At 30.6% G+C, this 25,573-nt stretch overlaps 3 long non-coding RNA genes across 3 annotated transcripts; all 3 read right to left on the bottom strand.

Annotated features, from left to right (window-relative positions):
• Nucleotides 1-1,210: 1,210 nt before the first annotated feature.
• Nucleotides 1,211-2,762, bottom strand: LOC133801697 (uncharacterized). Its single transcript, XR_009876914.1, has 3 exons — nucleotides 2,648-2,762; nucleotides 1,993-2,063; nucleotides 1,211-1,884 (listed from the first exon to the last, which is right to left on the bottom strand). It is a non-coding gene; the product is annotated as an uncharacterized LOC133801697 (long non-coding RNA).
• Nucleotides 2,763-9,394: 6,632 nt separating this feature from the next.
• On the bottom strand, nucleotides 9,395-10,822 carry LOC133801729 (uncharacterized). Its single transcript, XR_009876926.1, has 2 exons — nucleotides 10,766-10,822; nucleotides 9,395-9,830 (listed from the first exon to the last, which is right to left on the bottom strand). It is a non-coding gene; the product is annotated as an uncharacterized LOC133801729 (long non-coding RNA).
• Nucleotides 10,823-18,392: 7,570 nt separating this feature from the next.
• LOC133800819 (uncharacterized) lies at nucleotides 18,393-19,485 on the bottom strand. The gene is made up of 3 exons (XR_009876626.1): nucleotides 19,433-19,485; nucleotides 19,250-19,290; nucleotides 18,393-18,548 (listed from the first exon to the last, which is right to left on the bottom strand). It is a non-coding gene; the product is annotated as an uncharacterized LOC133800819 (long non-coding RNA).
• Between the last annotated feature and the right edge of the window lie 6,088 nt (nucleotides 19,486-25,573).

Here is a 25,573-nt window from a genome sequence, read left to right as displayed (position 1 = left end):
ATGTTTTTTCTTGACAAACGGGGCAAGCTTTATATCCTTTCACACTAAACCCAGATAAATTTCCATAAGCAGGAAAGTCATTAATTGTCCACAATAAGACCGCTCTAAGATTAAATTCTTCCTGCCTATATGCATCATAAACCTTAACCCCTTCATCCCACAAAGTTTTCAAGTCATCTATAAGAGGAGCTAGATAGACGTCAATATCATTACCAGGTTGTTTAGGTCCTGATATCAACAAGGTCAAAATCGTAAACTTTCTCTTCATACACAACCATGGGGGTAGATTGTAAATAACAAGCATAACAGGCCAACAACTATACTTACTGCTAAGGGATGCGTGTGGATTAAACCCATCAGTCGAAAGACCTAGACGAATATTACGAGATTCATTTCCAAAAGAAGGCCACTTCAAATCAACTCTCTTCCAAGCAAGGGTGTCAGCTGGATGTCTTAATTTACCATCCTTTATTCTTTCATTAGCATGCCACGACAAACTTTTAGCATGTTCGGCATTTCTAAACAATCGGATGAAACGAGGAATTGGCGGAAGGTACCACAAAACTTTGGCAGGTACTCCTTCCTTGACATCGTCACCATTTCTTTTCATTTGCCATCGTGACTCACCACAAGTAGGACACGATTTTGCGTCTGCAAAACTATTTCGATACAATATGCAATCATTAGGACATGCATGAATTTTTTCGTACTGCATGCCTAATGAGCATAATGTCTTCTTTGCCTCATAAAATGAAATTGGAATTTCATTAACTTCAGGCAATAACTCCTTCAAGAAACCAAATAACTCAGTAATGCTTTTATCACTCCAGCCATGTTTAGCTTTTATATTGTACAACCTAAGAAGCGCAGATAATTTTGTAAATCTTGTACAACCAGGGTAAATTGGTTTCTCGGCATCATTAAGGAGTGTCTCAAACTTATTTGGGTCTACTCCTGATCCATAATGTGCGTCGTCAATCATTTCATCTAATGGATCCCAGTTCTCCTCCACTATATTCCTCATCACTCCTTTTGGTCTACTTGGCAGAGTTGGAGCAATCGGAGCTATCTCCCCATGGTAATACCAAATTCTGTAACTCTTGTCGATCCCATTGAAATATAAGTGTTCTTTAATCTTTTTAAGATCCATCTTTTTAACATTTCCACACTTCAGACATGGACAATAAGTAAAATTTGGGTCTTTCACATTTTCCGAACAAAACCTTAAGAACAAATCAACCCCATTCCTAAATTCCGCAGATAACCTATTTGCTGACATCCACTGTTTATCCATATATTCTTCTATGTCTATGGAAAAGAAAAGAAACAACACTAAATAAGCACGTGATAAAGTTGTATGTCTATATAAAACTAATTTTTTATTATCCTAGATAAAATCGGGCAGCATTTCCCCTATAATAGTGACCTAACCATCTGCATGTGAATATCAAAACAAACAATTCAAACAACATACAATAAGTTTCTTCCTTATAGAATGTCTATATAAAACTAATTGTTTTTTATCCTAGATAAAATCGGGCAGCATTTCCCCTATAATAGTGACCTAACCATCTGCATGTGAATAGCAAAACAAACAATTCAAACAACACACAATAAGTTTATTCCTTATAGCTCCGCAGCACACAGTAAAATTTATCAGAACCTACTTCACTAATACACACAAGTTCTCAACCTTCTGTTATCACCGCAGCACACAATTTTAATCTCAGAACCTACTTCACTATGGATGAATATTTAAGATATTCAAACTCCTCTAACATTTGTTTAATAATATTAAAAGTAGAAGTAAGAGAATATATATGTACCTCTTGCAATCTTTAATCCAAAAGCTAGCAAAGTTACTTCACTTAGTAATCAAATTCGCTATAAAATCCACAAACCAATAAAATTAAATTAATAAATAATAAATAAAACATCACTAAATATCTAGCAATATATAACGTATTATTGTAATTTTAGAAACTTAATTACCTCAAATGTGTGATTGATATTGGAATTTTGATGCAAAATACTCTCTAAAATCTCACCACAAAAATCACAACCTATGAAATTAAATTAATTAATATGTTAAACATTACTAAACAAATATCACTAAATATCTAATAATAGTAAATGATATTGGTAAACAAATAAAAAAAATCTCAATGTGCCGCTAATTATAACTTCAACAAAAAATCAATATAAAATTTCATAACCTAAAAACTTAATAATAAACAAAAACATAAAAATTTTAATATATTTCTATTTTATAAATTATTTAATAAATTTATTTTAACATAACTATATATATATAACAAAATAGTTACAATTTAAAAAAAAATTCAAATATACAAAAATATATCTAAATTTCGAAATAAAAATTGATAAAAATTTAAAAAAATCATGAACATATATACTCTAATGAAATATATACAATGTGATAGGTTAAATTAAAAAAAAAACTAAAAAATCATAAATCCCTAAAAACTTCCATTGAAAAACCACAAAAACATACAATGTATATAAAAAAATGCATAAAAATGTAAAACTAACACAAAATCATGTATATTACTCATCCTAATGCAAAACCTATAATTTATTTGCAAAATAATTAACTAAAAATCAAGAAAATAAAAAAAAAACTTACCTTAGAACCCTAAAAACGCAGCCCCAAATCGCCCAATTCTTCTCTCTGGTTTGCTCTCGGGTTCGTGTGAGGAAGAAGAAGGCTGGTAGTGATTTATAAGTGGAGACATCCAACGTCTCCCATTGGGAGACATGGGACACGTGGCACGTCTCCCAGTGGGAGACGTTGGATGTGCTCCCATGCACATCCAACGTCTCCCACTGGGAGACGTGCCACGTGTCCCACGTCTCCCAGTGGGAGACGTTGGATGTACCCATAAATCACTACCAGCCTATTTCCAACGTCTTCCACTATTTTTAATGTCTTCCAATTGTAACCATTAATATGCACTTTCAATGTCTTACACCATTAGCCATTTAAAATCCCTTCTAATTTTTAATGTCTTACACCAATGGTGTAAGACATTGTAGGGAGTCATTGAAAGTAGAATTTGTTGTAGTGTATACGTACGTACGATGTATATGCATGTCATTAGTGTAACTTTATGTATGTCTTTAATTCCTTAATCAAATGGAATACATGTTCTGTTGTGTTATGTTATATATGTTGTGTACAATTTTCTTATTACGTACTAGAATAAATACAGTTTTTGCCCCCGAACTATATGTAGAGTCCCAGAATTTACTTAGCTAATTAGATAGTAGTAGTAATAGTAATAGCTAGTATTAGTTATAGTATGTTCATTACTGTGGATTTTGGTTCAAGCCGGGACTTAGTTGGAAACTCCTAGCAATAGTTATGGATTTTATAAGTTTAACCTATAGTTTAAGAATATTAATTATAACATAAGGTTTGATTAATATTGCTGGTTATTAATATGATGATTATTATAACCTAAGGTTTAGATAGAGCCAATAGGATTATGACACTTGTCATATGCATGATTATTAAGGAGTCATTATTTTAATAAGGGAAATATAAGACTTAGTCTTCACTAGAATCTGTTAGGAGCATGATATTTATTTAGATATTTAGACTCACAATTTTAATTATTTGTGATTTAGATATTTTATTTATTTGTGATTTAGATAATTAAATAGATTTTTCGTAATTTTAGAGTACTGTAACTTCTGACCTATTTTTGACCCAGTTATGTTATGAATTTCGAAAAATAGTATTTCTAAAAAGTTGTAGATAATTTAATTATCTTTCTAACGGTATAAAGATATTCTAAATCGGAGTCCTACAGCTCCAGATATATTGATTTTACGGTAGGTTAGTTTAGAATTACGGGATTTAGAAAGTTAGAAGATTTTTATTGCTTAGGATTCTATTTTAAATTTGAATTTAAATTTGGAGAAGATTTTTATTCCTTAGGATTCTATTTTAAATTTAAATTTAAATTTGGATTATAATTAGAAGATTTTTATTCGTAGAACTCTATAAATAGGACCTAGCACCAAGCATTTTTCATTCATTCTTCAAGCATTGATCAGAGCCTTCTAGGTGCTAGTGAGACTATAGAGTGATAAACACTTGGGTTGGGGTTATAAGCTTTGTCATTCTAAGCTTATTAGACACTTGGGAAGTAAGGTTCATAGAGTGTATTTCGGTTTCGAGGTGTAGTTCGGTCATAGCAATTTCAAAGGTATTCCTATTTTAGTTCCTTTTCTGTATTGTTTCCTTAAGTTCTTATAGATTCTCTACTCAAATCCTAACTCGTATTCTCTATTATTGGTTAGGCATCTAAGTTCTTCGAATTTAAGGTTTTCGTTGGTAAGTATCGTTTTGATGGTGTAGTTTATTCTTTCCATCTCTTTTCTTTAGTATACTCACATCTCTATTAATGGTTTTTAGGAGTGTTCCAAAATCCTGATCTTGTTCTCATCATCCCGGTATTTTGGTAAGGAAAATAGGATAGTTTTATATGCTTATATGTTATGTTGATATGTTATGATAAGTTATGCTATAGTATGTTATGTTATATTTTCTTATGTTTCATGGTTATGATTTACCCTACCTCAGATATTAGACAGGAGACGTAGATGGGTTATCATAAACCTACATGTGATCTAACCTACCTCAAATATTAGACAGGGGACGTAGATGGTTTATCACATGTCATAATGGCCATTATTAGTATAGTCTTATATAGTATATGTTATGATATGATTTTATGTGTATGTTTATGTGGTTAGTAGTTTTTCCTTGCTGGGCATTAGGCTCATTCCTTTATGTTTATGTGTGCAGGAAAATAGTTATGGCGGCGGAAAGATTCTTGGCAGCTTGAGGATGTGTATTGAGGCAGGATGGAATCGGTGGATTGCGCGTTCGATTCGAGGATGAAGTTTTTAAGTCTTTTAGTTATGATTTTTATGTATTATTTTTCCGCACTTAATTTTGTAACCAATTTATTTAAGTTATGTTTTGTTTTCAAAACAATGGGATCCCATATCCTAAATGAATTTTTATGTATTTAACCTTTACTTTATAGTTTTTAAATAAAGTTATGGTTATGTCATATGTACGTTTTCTTAAGATTAGTATAGTAGTCATTAATGGTCCAAAGTCTAGAATAGTTGGGTCGTTACACTATATTAATTACTACCTTCAAATCGCGCCTCCCGAACTTTTTCGTCAATTCAAAACTCTTCTTGACACTACAAAAAAAACATTTACAATAAGTCTCGAAAAGTATTATCAAATGAAATTTATAACACTTTAGCAAGTGTTAAGTCTGCCCATATTATTAAAAGACTTGCCATTTGATTACATTTTTTTCACGCTATTAAATAGACTATTATAACGTTGTTTTGGTGTTATATATTGTCAATAGTACATTATCTAGATGTTATGATTCTTTATGTTAAGTATATTTTTTTTTCATTTAATTATATTTTTAAGATGTAATCTAATTATCTTTAATTACATTTTGAAGATGTAATCTTATTATCTTTAATTACATTTTCACGGTGTAATCTTATTATTATCTTTAATTACATTTTAAAGATGTAATCTAATTATCTTTAATTACATTTTCAAAATGCAATCAAATTATTTTTAATTACATTAATTTGATAAAGCAATTTATTATTTAATAATGTAATTAGAATTTGATAAAGTCTAATGTATTTTTTTTATCAATCAAAATACACAATACATGTGTTTGAATGTCTACAAAGTCTCCCCGTGGGAGACATTGTAGGTACCTATGATGACTCCCAAGGGGAAACTTTGTAGACATTCAACGTCTCTCTCTGGGAGTCATCATTGGTTTTTGTATTTTAAAAATAATAATTAATTAATTAAATAATTATTTTCAGATTATTTAATTATATATATTTTCAAATGAAATTAAATATATTAATTAAAAAATCTAAATTATATGCAAATTTAAATTGTGAGTTTTCATTAATAAAACCGAAATGTATATATAATATGTTTTAGCTAGCTAAAAATGCAAAAAAATAATATTTGTTGTTACACATACAAAATCAACAAATATTGAGATTCATCATGACAAGAATCAAAAATTTCTTAACTTATCTCAAGAAGCTTACATTAATTGTGTGTTCAAAAGGTTCAACAAGAATATATGTAAGCTTGGCTCTGTTCCTACTCTGAAAGGGGACAAGTTTAGTAAGCAACAATGTCCCAAGAACGAGAGAGAAGCAATGAAAAACATCACATATGCAAGTGTAGTAAGGAGTTTGATATATGACCAGGTTTGCACTATACCTGATATTGCTTTTGTAGTCAATGTTCTTGGGAGATATTTATCTGATCCTGGACATGATCATTGGGTTGCAGCCAAGAAAGTTATGAGATATTTGCAAAGAACCAAGAATTTTATGCTTGTGTATAAGCATGTCGAGAGTCTCTGAGTTGTTGGTTATTCTGGTTTAGATTTTGGTGGTTCTGTGGATGAATTAAAGTCAACTTCTGGATATATTTTCATTTTGGCCGGTGCAACTATTTCTTGGAAAAGTGTTAAACATACTTTGATTATGTCATCTACTATGTATGCTGAGTTTGTAGCATGTTATGGGGCATCTTTACAAGCTTTGTGGTTAAAGAATATGATTTCAGAGATACGAGTAGTTGATTCTGTTTCCTTACGTATACTTATCTATTGTGATAATAGTGTATCAATTTTCTTTTCAAAGAATAACAAGATAAGTAGTGCTTCAATGCATATGGAGATAAAGTATCTTACTGTCAGAGACTTAGTCAAGAAAGGAGACATTGCTATAGAAAATTGCAAGACGGAATTGATGTTAGCAGATCCTCTCACCACAGGATTAAGTGCCTCATTGTTTAATAAACATGTTGTTGATATAGACATTTTAGAATCTTTCGATCTTTTGGGTTAGTGGGAGTTTTTCTTTTCTGGTTCCTTTGGTTGTTAGAAATTATGTTTTTTTTTTGTAATTTTCTAATAGAAGTATGGACTACATTTTGTGTTTCAATATTTGGTTATTAAATGGTTATGTTTTCAATTATGTTTTGTTATATTCTCGAGAATGATTGAATTGAAAGCATTTGGTTCATATTGTTGTGACTATTATTGTGTTTTGAGTTTATTAGCTTAATGACAATGATATCATATTGACTTAATTTTTTAAGCATATATAATGATATTACATTGTCGTATTTATTAAGCAAATGGCAATGGTTAATTTCAATGGCTTATTTATTAAGTGTCACAACATCAGTGAAATTGACGACTGATAAGGAGATTATATTATTATATTTGATCACATGCCAAACATAATTTCTTATCACACTACTAGACTTGTCGACCATGTCGATTTGGTTATTGGTATTTGTGATTATGAATATCTTTTGTTGATTAAGAAACAAAGTGATTGTCATAGTTCAATATCAATGATTAAACTGGACCGGTTGTTTGAAATACTATCAAAGAACTATTGTTTTAAAAGTGGCCACAAATGTTTTCTTGTTATTCAACCTATGAGTCGTTTTTAAATAAAATTATGTTAATATATATGTATTAAAAAAATTAATGTAGCCCAAGTGGGAGAATGTAAGACTTTTATTTGGGCTTACATTAACATTTTAATTATTTTATTAAAATATGAGTTGTTAGATAAGTCTTTGTTGTATTAGCCCATACAATTAGTGATTTATAGTTAAGGCTTAGCATCTGTGTGAAATCTAGTTGAAGCAGAAGTGTGGGTTTTTAGTTGACTGAAGTCTTTAATGAGAAGGTCCAGCCCAACTAGGGTTATGTAGCTAAGTCCATTTTCTAACTTTATAAATACATATTGTCTCATCACAATTGTACGTTGACGATATTTGATTGATCTATTTGATCTACTTCTGATTTAGAAATATAGGGACGAAGACTTAATTAGTTAGTATTGTACTAGCAATTCTCAGTTACTATCATGAAAAAATCAAGTATGTGTGGTTAATTATTTTTTCAATTTCTGATTATATTCTAAATTATATATAATCTTACACGTTTTATAAATTTCTAATAGTATATAAATAGAAGCCGCCATTGAAGAATTGGACAGGGTGGCGACTGGCGATGGCTTCAATTAAATGTCTATAATAGATAAAGTAAAGGCATGTGGAATATCAAAATAAATATGAATAACGATAATATATATAAATATATATATATATATATTTCAAAAGCCACCATATGCATAACAGATATGCAATTAATTAGTTCTCATCTATATATGGACCCCTATAATAATAATGAGGTACGTGCAAAAGATAACATTATTATTATTATTATTATTATTATTATTATTATTATATAAGGTGTCATTTTTTACTATTAATTCAACAAATATAGATTATTATTTATTTAGTAACTCGTACTAAAAAATATTTACTTTTAGTTATAATAAAATTTGTGACTAAAAAAGTTCATGGCTAAAAGTATTAGTCATAATAGTTATAATTTATTGAGACTAAATATATTTTTAATCACAATTTTTTTCATCATCTGTTATAACTAAAATTAGATTAGTTATAATTTGTGACTAATTGTATAAGTAATTTTTGTTGGGCCTAAAATTAACAATTTACTCACAAAAATTTAATGATTGTACTAGAAGTTGTCACAAAATAGTAAGTTTTTATAATTAATGTGAGTATTAAACTATTGGGATCAAATTGGTATTTTATTAATGAGATTGACATGACACCACGTGTGGGTGAGATTTTATATTAGATGGATTTAATTGAAGAATGGACAGTGTGAGGGTGGGTCGCTTTTACTCACAGGAATTAATTATAGAGTATTGTTATTTAATATGAGAAGTATTTGACATCTTAATTATAGTTTGTTGGCAATATCCAGATTACTTATTAAATTAAAATATATGTGACCCAATATTAAATCGACTCAATAACACTATATACCTCTTTGATATATTGGATACCACTTGAGCAATAACCTTAATTATAAGTCTATATAAGAGAAATTATTGGTATATGTGGAATGTCAAAACAAATACTAATGACAATAAAAAGTTGATTGATGTTATGAGGTAGTATAAGTTTATACTAACATTACTGGAGTTGGCAATGTATAAATATACATATAATTTATAATTTTAATATTAAAAATTATTAAATTTAATCAATGTAATTGGTGGAATACCATAAATATAGTGCCCTATATATCAGTGCTATGAAAAATCGATTGAAAACCCTATCTAGATAGATATGCAATTAAGGATTGGACCACTTTAATGGGCGGAAAGGATAAGATGGCATAATTCTTTCTAGTGCTATATATAAGAGAATTGCTAAGGAATTTCATTGGTGCCCAACGCCACAAGTAGATGGCATATCGTTATTGGTGCAATCTAATATCGGGTCCCACTTATTTGAATTTAATAAGAATTATGGAGTATCGCTAACCAATCATGAGCCGACACCTCATGTGGTATTGGGCACCCTAAGGTGCCGAATAGCAACACTCTATATATAAATACAAAGCGTCTAATTAGAAACTGATATATTCCAAAAATGGAGAGGCATAATAATAAGAAGTTAGTAGTTGTTGTGATGGTCACCATAGTTGTTGTGTTCTTTCTTTTTATCACTACCAGTTCCGCAGGGCGAGGCTTGATGAATGATAATCCTCATCATGGTGATGAACCTTATTCTCTTTCAGATGTTGTGTTGAGAGGAACACTACCTTCACAAAGAGTTCAATGCCGTGGAGTATGCATTTTTTCTTCTTCTTGCCCTACTGGATGTACATGTTTTTCAACAGGAATGGTTAGTGGAAGCTGTCGTTGATAGAAATTAATGAAATAAAATTGAACTTAAGTATAGTAGCTACTAATTAATAAATGATATGTTGATATATATATATATGCATGCGTGCTCTTATATATGTTTTGTTTTTAATTTCTTTTTATTGTATGTGCTCGTACTGTCTTGAATTCATGTGCTCCTATGTTTATATCTATGTTGGCATAACAAACTTTATGTATGCCCTTTACTATATATTTATGTTTATATTATGAATATAGTGATATTATCATATGTCTAGTTGCAGCAAACTCCAATTAGTGCAGCTTAATATTCAATCTCACGTAATTTATTTTAAATTTGAATATGTGAAACTCGATATTAAATTCAACCAATCATGATTTGGCAAATCATGCGATGTTAGCCACCTTAATCTGCCAAATAGCTGCCGTATTACTTCAACACAATAATTACATGTGTCACTAATAATCAGTGGTAATTAAGTCTCGTTTTTGCCAACAAACATAGCCATCCAAAATGAATTTTAACTATATATAGAAAACAAATACTAGTAATATTATAGGTTTCTTTGTTTCCCACTACTACAAAAGGGCTTTTCTCGTCTCGTACGTTTTAGTTAAGTTGGTCGGATTCTAGTTGCTTCTCGCTATTTTGACTAGCAACGTCAATCCACGAGAAAAGAAAACTCTTTCTCCCTACCTCTAAATTTGATCATTTAATAATTCCCTGATGAGGTCGTCCTGAGCTTGATGGATCATCCTAGAGTGATTAGTCTTCACTTAGAATATAATATCATTAATACAAGTAGCATTAAATAAACAAATGATTATCATCACTGTGATCCATAGTAAAAACCATGCCCGACGACATAACGTGACTATATTTAAAATGTCAAGTTTGAAATCTCACCCAAACAATGCATGGCGGCGGTTGGTGGTGGCAGGGTGTGGTGCACCAGCAACATCAACGAAAGTGGGTGTGTTATATATCAAAACTACCACCTCAACGAGTAGATCATGCGAGTGCAACAGTGCTTGGAATTAATCGCCAGAAAGTCTCCAAAAAGTTGTGGGTTGGCCAAACAGAGCACCAAGAACGATGGCAAGATGACAAGTTTGGGTTGTTGGTCTTCGTTCTCCTTAACGAGCTGAGTTCAACAGTGTAAACGACTTGTCAAACATATATCGAAGCTAGCCAGAAACTGAGTTGAAGTTTGTGTGGGACTTTGATGGTCCATCTCCGGACAGCTAGCAACGAGTGAGGCATTGCCGCTTGGCGAGCAGGGGCCTTGAGTGGCTGATGGTTGTCCCTGGCTAGCGCATGTAGGTGGCGGCCTGGTGGAACATGGTCGTCGACTAGAGGTGGTGGCGTGACTGAAGGAGAAAGATGATGAATAGTCTGGAAAAATAAGAAAGTCTAAAGTGAATATCCCACTAATTATTTGAAGACATCTTATTTGTTTATTTAATATATATTCAAATTATTTATAATTTTTTCTTTTCCCAATTATATTAATACTATAAATAATTGAGGTGACTTAAAAATAATTTGTTGGAACAGATTTTTTCCGCGTATGCATGTTTTCTGGTTCTAGTGTTACTTTATGTAAACTTATAAGTATTTTTCTTTGTCTTTTACTTTTACTTTTCTGTCTGAAATAATTGAGTTGTAAACATTTTTTTTTTCAAAGTTTGTAAAATAGAGGCATAGTTTTTCTATGACAACCTTAATTGAGCATATCTCCTCAAAATTTTCTTATTATCGTTTATCATCTTATCATAGTTTGCATTTTATTACATGTCAATATTATTTGTATTTCTTAGCATAATTATATTCCATCTACCTTGTATATGCGTGAAAAATTATCATTATCAATTATTATCCAATTAATATTGTTTACATATTTATTTTGTTTATCATCGTGTCATCAATATTAATTACATGGATTCATATCCACATACATATATATATATAATTATTAATTCAAATATATAAGGTGAGGGTCGTGAGAGATGTGAGGTGTCAAATATATAAGCAATTAGTCCCCATGCATTAATAATAAAGGACCCTAGTAATAATGAGGAATAGACCACTTATATCAATGAGGTTTGGGCAGAAGATAAACTTCAACATCTTTATTAGGAATTTATTTTTATATTATTTTAAAAAAAAAATAATAATACCTAACTTATACACATATATGGAAATAATTAATGACTTGAAACTCCTACTCAGCACTGATTTACTTCTTTAAATATTTTAAATAGAACGTTTGTTTCTTAGAAATTTATCATTAATAAATTCTATAAATATTTTATATCTCTTCCATATATAATATAATAAGTTTGTAGATAACGAAAATTCTTAATTTTAATGGTTTTTTATTTTTTTTAATGTTAACTTTAACGGAATATTATTATATTTAACAAAATATTCTTATATTTAAGAGAATATTTAAATTAAAATAGGATATTTTTGAGATATTTTACAATAATAATTATTTACAAAATAATAAATAATTAAATAAATTAAAATATGATATTTTTGAGATATTTTATAATGATAATTATTTAAAAATAACAAAATCATATATTTTATAAGTTAAATAAAATTTAATTAAACTTAAACTTAAACTCACTTATTAGAATAATAATATAATCTACTCTCAATTAGCAACAAATTGTTTTTTTAAAAAAAAACTAACAAGAAACTTAAATTTAAAATACACGTATAATATTTAATATTACATTAAACATATATATAATATATAATCTCTTGTTGTCACTTCCAAATTTAAAAACTAGAACAAACATAAACTTAAACAAAAATAAATAAATTATTTAATTAAAATAGAATATTTATTTGAAATTTATATGGCATTGATATAAATTTAATAAAAATAATTAACAAATTCTACACACAAAACAAAGCAAACGTGCATAATGCACGTTGCTTGTATCTAGTGCATAATGCCAATGACATAAGATGCATCACCCATATCCTTCATCTCAAAGTTCTTTGAGAGAAATTGCTTCATCTCATGTAGCATGCCCTTATCATTGGTTGCAAGAACAATATCGTCCACGTATAAAATCAAGAAAACAAATCTTACTCCCACCGACCTTCTGGTATATACATTGATCCATGACATTCTCTTCAAATCCAAAGGAAGAGATGACATCATGGAATTTTAAATACCATTGGCGAGATGCTTGTTTTAAACCATAGATGGACTTCTTAAGCTTGCACACCAAATGCTCACCATCACTAGAGGAGAATCCTTCTGGTTGTTTCACATACACCCCCTCCTCTAGGTCACTATTTAGGAAGGCAGTTTTCACATCCATCTGCTGCAACTCTAAATCAAAATGAGCAACTAATGCTTGGATAACTCGGAGGGAATCTTTCTTAGATACCGGAGAAAAGGTCTCTGTGTAGTCAATTCCCTCTTTTTGAGTGAATCCCTTAGCAATGAGTCTCGCTTTGTGTCTCTCAATGTTTCCTAATGAGTCTTTCTTTGTTTTGAAGACCCTTTTACACCTAATAGCGCTCGCCCCATTAGGCAACTCAACAAGATCCCAGACTCCGTTGCTCTTCATAGAATTCATTTCTTCATTCATGGCATTGTACCATAATTTTGATTCTTTGCTATTCATAGCTTGTGAAAATGTTTATAGATCATTTTCGGCTCCAAATATTGTAGTCAGATTCTTGCAAATACACAACGTTGTCACTAGGTATCGCCAATTTTGTTGTCCAAGTGGATCTTCTTACAGCTACACCAGCAAGCTCTTGGGGAGCAGGTGGTTCAGCTTTGTTAGGAAAATATTGTTTTGCCTCAATGGAAATGATTATAATATTACAGCTCTATACAATAATATTACAAGTAAATATAGATTGATTAAATAAGGTTACAACTCTATAACTGAAAATACAAATAAACTAAAGAAAGGAAGAAGATGATGATGAAGGAGAGAATAGTGAGAATACAACTCTAAGCAAAAGATTACAAGTAAAATAAAGTGTTTAGACCAAATGAAAAGATTACAACTCTTAAACACAATATACAAGTAAATAGAACAAGAGAATAAGAAGAAAAACAATAGAATAAAAAGAAGAACAGAAACACAATCAAACTCTCACTTACACAACCTAAGTGAAGAGGATTGAGGATCACCAACTTGAACAAGGTTTAAAACCTTTGTCCAAAAGCTTATTTCCCCCTAACTCAAGCACTAAGGGATCTCTCTCAGATATTGGAAAAGCTTTCTGGAATTATCAAGCCTCAAGGTGTTTCTAGCCAAGTACTCTAGTGGATAGAAAAGTTGTGTCTTACAAGTGAGCTATAAATTCCTATTTATAGAGTTTAGAGACACCCTTTGAATTTCAAATTCCACCAACCCCCATGGCTGTTATCAATGTTTAATTGGATTAATATGGAATTAAAAATGAGATTTGGGAGTTATTTGGGTTTTTTGAGCCGTTCAACAAATATTGAAAAAATTGAAAATTGGTCAGTTTTTTGGCCTGTGGCTGCGGGCAAAGACAATGGTGGCCGCAGCCACTGACCAATTTCAGGACAAAAAATTGTGCTGTTTTTCCAAACGGTTCCAAACCGTCCCAAATAATTTTGTAACTCCCAAAACACATTATTGGGGTTAAAATCATATCTCTAACAGCCATATCACATTTGCTTTATGAAATTCATCTCAATATTGTGTAACAACAATTTACACAATAAAGGGTAATATTTGGAAGTTACAAATTTGTAACACCAAATATGTTACATTATTTGGATATATCTCATATATCTAAATATTGTAACTCTCTATTATATGTTACAATATGTGACACGTGACACACTTTGTCACATTTATTTAATCTAAAACATTATATTATAATATAATATAATTGTACATTATATTATAAAATAATATAACAGTTGTTCAACAATTATAGGCAACTCCTGAACAACTTGATCCATTTGAACTTCATCATTGACTTGTGGATCTTAAATAATTGGTTGTGGTGGTTCAACATCCATTTGGACTGCAGGGGTGTTATCAACCACAATCAATCTTGTTCTTGAGGTGGAGGGTTCTAAAGATCTTTCGTAGAACTTAAGTCCTTTGATTGATCACTCCCACTAATCAAGGCATTTTCAAGAAAATTTGCATTCCTTGATTCCACAATCCTAGTGCTATGAGATGGATAATAAAACTTGTAACCTTTAGACATTTCAGCGTATCCAATAAATTATCCACTTATGGTCCTTGGGTCCAGTTTTTTTTCTTGTGGATTGTATACCCTAACTTCAGATGGGCATCCCCAAATGCGTACATGTTGCAATCTCGGTTTCCAACCTTTCCATAATTCAAACGGAGTTTTGAGACTGCTTTGGTTGGAACTCGATTTAATATGTACACGGATGTCTTTAAAGCTTTAGTCCACAAGGATTTAGGAAGTTTAGGATTGCTGCTAAGCATACTCCGCACCATGTCCATCGATGTTCGGTTTCTCCTTTCTACAATACCCTTTTGCTCGGGTGTACCGGGCATGGTATATTGGGCAACAATCCCATTTTCTTGAAGAAATTTTGCAAAAGGTCCAGGTTCTTGTCCATCTTTAGTGTATCTATCATAATATTCTTCACCTCTATCTAATCTCACTATTTTAATTTGCTTGTTGCATTGTTTCTCTACTTCAGCTTTAAATATCTTAAAGACATCTAACGCTTCGCTTTTGTTATGAAGTAAGTAGATATACATGTAGCGTGAGTAATCATCTATGAAGGAGATGAAGTATTTCTGCCCATATGATTCCATGTCTTGACTACATATATCAGTATGTATGATTTCTAATAGGTCGGAACTCCTATGGACACTACTTTTCTTAGACTTGGAGGTATGCTTTCCCTTAATGCAATCCACACAAGTATCAAAATCAGTAAAATCTAAGGTATTGAGTACCCCATCTTTCACTAACCTTCTAATTCTATCAATGGAGACATGTCCCAATCTCCGGTGCCATAATGTAGAGGAATTCTCATTCATAACACATCATTTATTGCCAGCGTGAACGTGCTCAGTATTTTAAGCGGTATTGTTTTGTAAATTAAGGTAGTAAAGACCATCATACAAAATACTATTTCCAACACATTCAGATTTATTATATAAATTAAAATATTTGTCTGAAAATGTAAAGGAAATACCGAAAGGTACAAGTCTTGAAATGGAAATCAAGTTTCTAGAGAAACTTGGTACATAAAATGTCTTTTCTAACTTTAAAACAAAACTGCTACTTAAAACTAAATGACACGTTCCAATAGCCTCCACATGTGAGCCCATCTTGTTTCTAGATAAGATGTTTTTCCCAATTCCCACTGGCTTCCTTATGTTTTGTAAACCTTGCAAGGAATTTGTAATGTGAATTGTTGATCCGGAATCAATCCACCATGTGTTAATATTAACATTAGTCATATTAGATTCATAACATACGAATGAAATTTGATTACCTTTATCGTCCATCTATTTCTTGAACTTGGCACATTCCTTTTTCGCATGTCCCTTCTTTTTGAAGAAAAAACACTTTATGGAATCCTTCTTTATTTCGCCTTGGGGAGGCACTTTATTTTTCCCCTTGTCCTTCTTGGATGGTTTGCGTTTCTTTCCTTGGGTGGCCATGTGAGCACTTTCACCTTGAACCTGTAGGAGCCTTGCTTCTTCTTGAGCGCACATGGTTATCAGTTCATTTATACTCCATTTGTCCTTATGTGTGTTGTAGGAAATTTTGAAAGGCCCGTATTGAGGTGGAAGATTGTTAAGGATGTAGTGGACCAGGAAGGTTTCAGGAATGACTACATCAAGCTTCTTCAGTTGAGCATAAATGACCCTCATCTTTGAGATATGTTCTCTAACTCCTTTGACACCAGCGAGCTTTGTGGATGAGAACTGGTGGATGAGGTTGTTGTAAAGTGGTTTGTCTAAAGTTTCGAACTGCACCGATCATATAGTGCGATCTCAACAGCAGTGCTAGCTGCACATGATGCTGAGGCGATTGGATCGCTCCTATTTTTCATATAGTGCGATCTCAGCAGCGGTGCTAGTCGCAGTGATTGCAGCAGGTTCATCCTTCCTTATTGCATAGCCCATATCGGCGCAACCTAAATGAAGAAGAACTCGTTCTTTCCAGATTTTGAAATTGTCACCCCTAAGCTTAGGAATTTCGGTAAGGATTTCAGTGAAACTAGATGAGGATGAAGAGGTTGCATGAATAGGATTGCAAACTTAGATTTTTAAAGATTGTGGCTTAATGAAGTCATGTTTTACCAATGTATAACATGCTTAAGGATGAAATTTTATTAAACAAAAAATTGCTTAGTGGGCTAAATTTTTAATTTAATAAAAGTGGATGTATAGGATGATAGATTATTCAAACGAATTATTTTGGATAAATTAAGGTTTGATACTTCTATCTTTATTAAACTTTATGATAACACTATTAAATTAATTATCATAACTCCTGTGGGTAAATTAATAAAATTAAATTAATATATTATCCTAATTAATTATATATATAATAAAATCACTGTGGGGTAATATTATTATATCTAAATAATCAATCACAATTTATGTCCATTATATGATCCTTTCAAATTAATATATAATTTTGTATAATTAAAGATGTGGCTACTCCCTAATTATTTAAAATTATATGGTTCACTAGACATTACAAATTCGTTATAACATAATAGGCAATCACAGAGAGTAGTGCTCCTAGTGTGGTAGTCCGAAGATCATTAAAAACTGTCTAGATTGAGCATTTGTCTCAGATTCATGCGTTCTTATGTCAACCACAAAATTGTTTATGTTCCATTCATAATTTTATTCACCCTAAATATTTTATGAATATAAGTGTGCTAAATATTATTCAACATATCTTAATGTTTAAATATAATATAAATATATCTAGCACAATAATGGAATATATAACATTTAAAATTATAATGACATACATATAAAATTAAATATAATTAAACCAAGAATAAATTTTGCATGAATAAGAACAAAATATTCATACAAATTAGCATAATTATATATATGTAGAAAATAAATACAATAATTCCATATATATACTTAATGGCAGAAAAATCTATGCTAAATAAGACAATAAAATTATTTAATGATTTGGTGAATTAATAAAATAATTACACAAACTTAATTGTAAAAAAAATGTAATTACATTCTTAAAATAGTACAATTATCTAATATTGCATGAATAAAAGAAATATACCATGCAATAAATACACCAATAATCAAGTAATTGCACATTTTAATTAATTTCTAAATATATAAAATACCAAAATTATATGTTTTAATGAAATTGGAAAAAAATTAAAAAATGAAAGTTATTGTCTAAATAAGCATTAAAATGAAGAAAACAATAAAATTCCAAAAATAAATTAAAAAGGTAATTTTCGGATTTTTTATGAATTTTTCTTTAATTAATAAAAAAAATTGAATCTACCCTGGGGAAAACGACATGTCGTTTTTCCCTTACTGTGCCGTGGGACTTGTCAAAATGACAAGTTGTTTTCTGCGCTAAAGGGTAGCGAACGACATGTCGTTTGCTTTGTCTTCTCTATTGAACCGAGTCGTTTTGACCCGTTTTTCTGCACGTGGGTCACGCGAACCTGTTTCGAAACCCATTTGAAAATATTGATTCCGACGTCGATGTTAATGATTTTTCAGCCCATATCAATTATAAAACCTTCTATGAAGTGATTCATATGAATATTATGCATAAAAAATAAGTAAAAATCGAACATCAATATCAAAATAAACGTTTTGCCATTATCGGGTTCATGAAGGTTTCAAAACTATTTTGGTTTCTCAAAACTCAATTTTGATTCAAACCAAATCATTAGAAAATGCAAGTTTAAGAGTTTCTAATGTTATTGAGATTAAAAAAAATAGTTTTTAATGAAAAAACCAAAAAACTTATAAACTTTCGGGTTCTTACGTGTGGGAATTCAAAAAAAAATTGTTTCCATTATATGCAAACTAGGTTCATGAAGCAACAAATCATTAGAAAGAGGTGCCAGATATTTCTAATATAACTTAATTAAGAAACAAATTGGAATTACCATTCGAAAATATTAAACATACTCGATACGAATATATATATGTGTGTGTATATATGAAGATGAATATAAAGACATATATAAAACAAATAAATATATATATGCAGATAAAATTACCAAGGCATAGATAATCTGGCTCTGATACCAAATGTTAGATTAAATGAAATATATGCATATGAACAATCTTATACATGTAGACGGAATAAATATATAGATTGAACATATACGAAGAGAGGATCGAAATTGTATACCTCCAGCCATTGATTTGGTGAACCTCGATCTAACTTTAGGTCTACAAAAGAAAAAGAAACAGAAATTAGAACGAGTATACAAGCTTCTAAGCTCTCACTAACTCTTTTAGATGGAGTTACTTAAAGTTAGAATGAGAAGTGAGCTTGGGGACCGGTACTCTATATTTATAGAGTGAGCCCTACCATCAGAGTCTTTGCCACAAATTGAGATATTCTCTCCATCAGTTGAGATATGCAAAATCGAGTAACAAACAAAATCAGGTAACAAATAATGTTGACCATTAATTAGAATATTTTGTTAATAAATAAAATATTGACTTTGATATATTAAATCAATTAGTTGTAAGAAATTGATTTTATATACTATATAAATAAATATTCTAACACTACCAACCCTATATGTGACTCGGCCAGGAAAGTCATGATCTTGAAACGGAAAGCAACTTCGGCATCTGCATCTACACGTGAAAACAATTGGTAAGAAAACTAAGTAAACACTGTCATCGAGCTCTATTAAGCTATAACATAACCCTATCGAGCCACTATCGAGCCTATCGAAAATATTTATATAAATATATATATACATGTGAATGCCGAGAGGATGATCGAAGGTTTGGGGTTTGAGGTTTGAGGTTTGAGGTTTGAGAGGAGAGAGTGGGGTTTCGGGTTTGTGAGGTTTGGGGTTGTTCGGGGTATGGGGTCTAAGAGGAAAGATTAATTACAGGGGGAAAAATAAGTTTTTGGGGGTTTTTTATTTAGTTTCGCTCGAAATAGGAAAGATATGCGCACCTGTCTCTTGAATTACCTCTGGCGACGAAAATTTTAATGTCGTCACTAGAGCCTAATTTTCTTGTAGTGATAATTCAAAATTGATTCACGTTAGACTAACACCTTAAACTAAGACTCACTCAATCTTAACAAATTTACACAAGTGAACAAGACTAAAAAAAAACAAACAAATTTGAAAGAAGTAATAGTTTGGATAATAAGTAAATCGTACAAAACACAACACAAGACTAATTAATAATAGCATTCCATTTTATCAAGGAATTAAAGGCATACATAAATTAAGTTACACTAATAACATGCATGCATATTTACACCGTACGTAAATATGCCTGCTCATGTCATCATATCATGTGTAACATTATTATTCATTACTACTAGCACTATATATATGATTGACATTATTTCATATATATGTAGGCGTCAATCGACAATACATAGAATACATATTAGAATCCAATTGGAGCACAAATTCCGAAACCAGTCTTTCCAACACATACACATCCAGATTGGCAAGGTGACCAAGGCGCGCAAAATTTACCAATGCATTGAGGATCCTTTTCTGAACTTTCTTTCAGTAATATATCCGAAAGAGAAGGTTCGATAACGAGAGTGACCTGTGCCTGTCCAGGATGATCTGAGGAGTAAAGTTGAAGATTATTCAGAGCTCGCCCACCTGCAAAACTAGTGGATGGAAGAAACACAAGAGCTATAACTATAACATAGCTCATCATCATCACCACACTAGTATTCTTAGTACTCTTCTCCATTTTCATCATATAATAATATGTATAGGATTCGATCTCACTTGTATCAGTTCCTAACACCCTAACATTGTATTTATAGCACTTGAAAATAATATATCCATGGTCACTGGTCATGATTTTTTCTATAAAAAAAATGGTGTCATTATTTAATTGGCCATGATATGTGTAATTAATGCAATAGTCCAAAACTATATAATGCTTTGGTTCCATCTATTCCCAAAGATTACTAAATGTCAAATGCCAATGGCATATTTTTAATCAAACATATGTACACACACTTAATAGTACTTTACCTTTCTTTATTACAAAACTAAATAGTTTCAATCATCAATATGAAGAAACGAAATAGACACATATTTTTGACAATTTTCTAGTGACAACAGATACACTGTTTTATTTTATTTCTTATTTAATGTCACCATTAATTACAACAAAAAAGTAATTAGACACAAGTTATTACTAATAAATAATGAAAATACTAGTTATCAAAACATTATTTATAAATATTAAGAAATAAAGATATGAGGTTGATATTTGTACCTAATTAATTTTTTAATATAATTTTTCTTAAATATTTCTTTTAGGAAATTATTTAAAAGGGTCCAAAAATAAAAGCAGATGAAAGAAAAAAAAAACTCTATAATTGGAAATAAATGAAAATATCAGATAGATATGTACATATGTGGTGGAAATAAAAAAGAGGGGCAGGAAAAAAAATCTTTGTCCTATTTAAAACACTTGTTATTCTACAATGCTTATTACTTATGTCTTTCATGGAATTATGCAATAAGCTCCAAATTTTTTGTCATATCTTTTCTACTTCTTCTGTTTGCTTCTGTACTATCCACATATTTAAAAGCATGTGGGAATTGCTTTTTATTTTGTTTGCAAAATGAATAAAAATCGCATGTCCCATGATTATTTCCTTCAATTGTCAGTCACAGCACTTATTGTTTTTATTTCCTTCAATTGTCACGTCACACAGTTATGTATCAAAATCAGTTTTGTTTTTTCTTAGGAAAATTGACATTGTAGTATTCTATTTAGGGGAAAATACTTTTCCAATATTATAAAATAGAGGCGTATTTTTTCAATTCCACCATCATTTAGCATATTTCTCCGAATAATTCTCCTTATTTCTTGGTTTATTATATATCTTCTTATCATCAGAATTTATTATAATAATGGTCAGAGGATCCACGCGTCCGATGAGATATGTAAAAAGATATAATAATGGACCACTTAATTATATTATTGAGGTATAAAAAGTGGTCCATTGTTTGTAATGGGGAATGGACCATTTATATTATTGAGGTATATATATATATATATATGGAGAGAATTATCTATTTTATCTTTTTTTTTAATAACAATAAAAATTAATAAAATTATTTAAATAAAGTAAATAAATTTAAAAAAAAAAGTAATAAATGAGCTATAATATTTTCTCATTTGATATTTTAAAATTTTCATATTAAAGTATTTAAATTACTATGTCAATTATGTTTTAAAAAATGTGACAAAAAAATACTTATGTGCTTAAAGTCATTTTTTTCTTTCTTTTATTAATTATTTATTTTGTTATTTAACTTATTTTGTTTATCTACACAAGTGTGTAATTGTAAAATAAGACATAAATATACTTTTTTTCTTTTTAGTGAGAAATTACTTATATTTAATTGCTCTCTAGCCATTAATTAAATAATATATACTAAAATATAACTTTTTGTTGGCTTAAAAATATTGCAAATTAAGTAATTAAAATTTGATAAAAAAAACTATAAAATTCATAGTTTTAGTTTGGATTTTTTTTAATATTTTATTATATTAGAATTCATACATATTCTTTCTAATATAAATATTTATATAATTTTAAAACTAAAATGCATCATATATTTATATATAAAAAGTTTGTGTCTAGCGAAATCTTTGTTAAATGGTTTTTTTAATATGTTTATATCATTTTTTTTTATAATATATGACAAAGTTTATTTATTTAAAATTATATGATAAAAAAACAGAATAAAAATAAATAGAAATATTTTCTAAATAAAACTAAATAAACATATATTGCATTGTTGGTTTTAACTAGTATATATATATATTTATATATTATAAATGTGAGCTTAACGCAAATTATTGGTTTCCATTAGATTTAACATTTTTTTATTGTTCTCTAACACTGTTAGTTTTAAAGTCATATAAATAAGGTAAATAAACTAAAAAAAATTAATAAAGTCATCTAAATAAGGTAAATAAATTAAAAATAAAAAATAATAATAAATGAGCCATAATAATTTCTCATCACATACTTTAAAACTTAATATTGAATTAATTAAATTACTCTATCAACTATATTTTCAAAACTATAATAAAAAAAAACTATATATATGTTTAAATTTATTATTTTCTTACTTTTATTAATTATTTATTTTATCATTTAATTTATTTTATTTATCCAAACATATGTACGTAATAGTGACAAAGGAAATAGATTATGGAGCCCAAATTTTATGATGAGAGTTTGATAGTAGAGAGAAATAAGCTTGGAATATTAATGTGCATTGCATTCTAACAAAAATAGATTAGGTAAACTAAGAACTTTAAACCAAAATATAAACACAAAATCAATTACATAACAAGAACAAATTTGACATTCTTTGTATCAATCTCTTAGAGGCATTTCAATAAGCATATAGTATGTGCAAACAAGAAAGATAAAACATTTTATATATAGCACATAATATAAAATATTTCATCCAATCATTATTAAAATCGTAATCAAAGACATTTGGAATATGAAACAACCATAAATATCATGGTACGAAATAAAGTAAAATATCATTTGTAGGGCAGTGGAAAGTAATTGAGTAACTTACAACGAAAGAATGAATTTGTAACGCCCTACTACCCAAAGATCGTTACGTTGTGCACTTTAAACAGTGATAGGCTCGCTAACCGAGTCATTTGGCCATAATCGTGTAACTAAGTATGATTAACGGTTTAGGGTTAAAAAATTTGGTTAAAAATACAACGTTTCACTAAAACGTTTACTGTATACATTGGGATCCCGAAAATATATTTTAAAGATTAATTACAATAAAATATTTACAACCAGCCGACCTAAGCGGCAAAATAGGGTTTTTCCCTAGTTCCTCTTTAAACCCTTGGCCGTGGCGGTCGAGCAGCCGCATTTGTACACATCGTCACCTAAGCTCTCCAAATCAAGGATGGTCCTGCTTTCTTTTGCCTTTACCTACACCACATAGCACCCGTGAGCCGAGGCTCAGTAAGAAAACTCATTATGCTCATGAACAGATAATAACATGTAATGCCCCAAATTTCCTAATGACGTTTAAGACCTCGATTAGGAGGCCGGGAGGGCCATAATTGATTTATTATGTTATTAAATGATAATATGCATGTCTATGTGTATTAAATATGCATGTGAACTCATTTCTGAGTAATTTGGTGATTTTCATATTTTGTCCATTTGGGGCATATTTGGTATATATGTGATATGTGTGTGGTGTTATATTATTATTTAGTTATGTCAGGGTTACCCAACACAAGACGATCCTAGGAGGTAAGCTAGTGGGACGGTCACAACGGGATTTATTCTTGACTCTGAGTGAGTCAATGGGGTATTTAGAGCATTACCGGGTTATTGGGTAATGAGAATTAATATTTGATGATAGATTGGGAGTTAGTAAGATCAGGGGAGAAATTCTGGAGGTTTTGACTATTTTGCCTCCGGGGATGTTTTCGGGACCCCGAGCGTTAGGATTTGTTTGAGGCTACTTAAGCTTGAAGTAACCTTTTAAAGAAATAAAAAGAACGTTATGTACGTTCTCTCTCCCTCTAAGTTCCACTTTCATCTCCCAATCGCATTTTTGAAGGAAACTTGAGTTCTAGGACTCGAATTCAAGCGAGGATCGAGGCATAGCGATCCTAGGGAAGATTAGAAGCTTGTTAGCCGGAGGATTTAGTTGGGAAACAACTCAATCGGAGGTAATTCAAGTTTTAAGTTCTAAGTTTTTAAGCTCGAATTGGATTTTGTGTTTTGATGTGTTTTTGGGTGATTTGAGACTTGGGTTTTGTTGGTTTTGGATCATGGGGATGTTTGGGAACTTTTGATTTTTGATTTTGGAGATGTTTGGATATGTTTTTGAAAGGTTTTTAGATGAAGAAATTGAGGGTTTTTGGCTGGGTTCGAGGTTGAGCCGCAGCTCTGTTCTTGGGCACTGCGACTCAAGCTTGAAGAAGCTAGTGGTTTGGGGCTGATGGGCTATTTGAGTTGCGGATCTATTGGGTAGAGCTGCGGCTCTAATTGCTGTCAGAGAAGAGTTTTTGGGCCTGACTTGAGTGGGGCTGCGGCTCTAATGATTGGGGCGGCTCAAAAGAGGAAAAGTGACCAAAGTGGGTTTTTAGTCATGGGAACTCAAACCTTAGGCCTCGGGATCATTCCTAATACCCGGTTTAATGGGATGTGATGTCTTGGAGGCTAAGTCTTGGTTCTGGGATTGGTTTTAGAACTTGAACTCATTGGACCACCGTTTATGGTTGTGACTAGGTTATCACTAGAGGCTTGGAGTAAGGATTGTGCTTATGGCTCATTTATTGGTAACCTGTGCTTGGACCAAAGGTAAGAAAACTGCACCCCATATGTGACATGCATGGTTATTTGTGAGGCATGTCGAGTGCTCTATATGTGGACATTGATTGCATTGAAAATGCATAAGATACATGAGATTAGGGCATGGCATGAATG

Source organism: Humulus lupulus, chromosome 9, assembly GCF_963169125.1.
Source record: "Humulus lupulus chromosome 9, drHumLupu1.1, whole genome shotgun sequence".
Lineage (NCBI taxonomy): Eukaryota > Viridiplantae > Streptophyta > Magnoliopsida > Rosales > Cannabaceae > Humulus > Humulus lupulus.
This window is presented reverse-complemented; position numbering and strand designations above follow the sequence as displayed.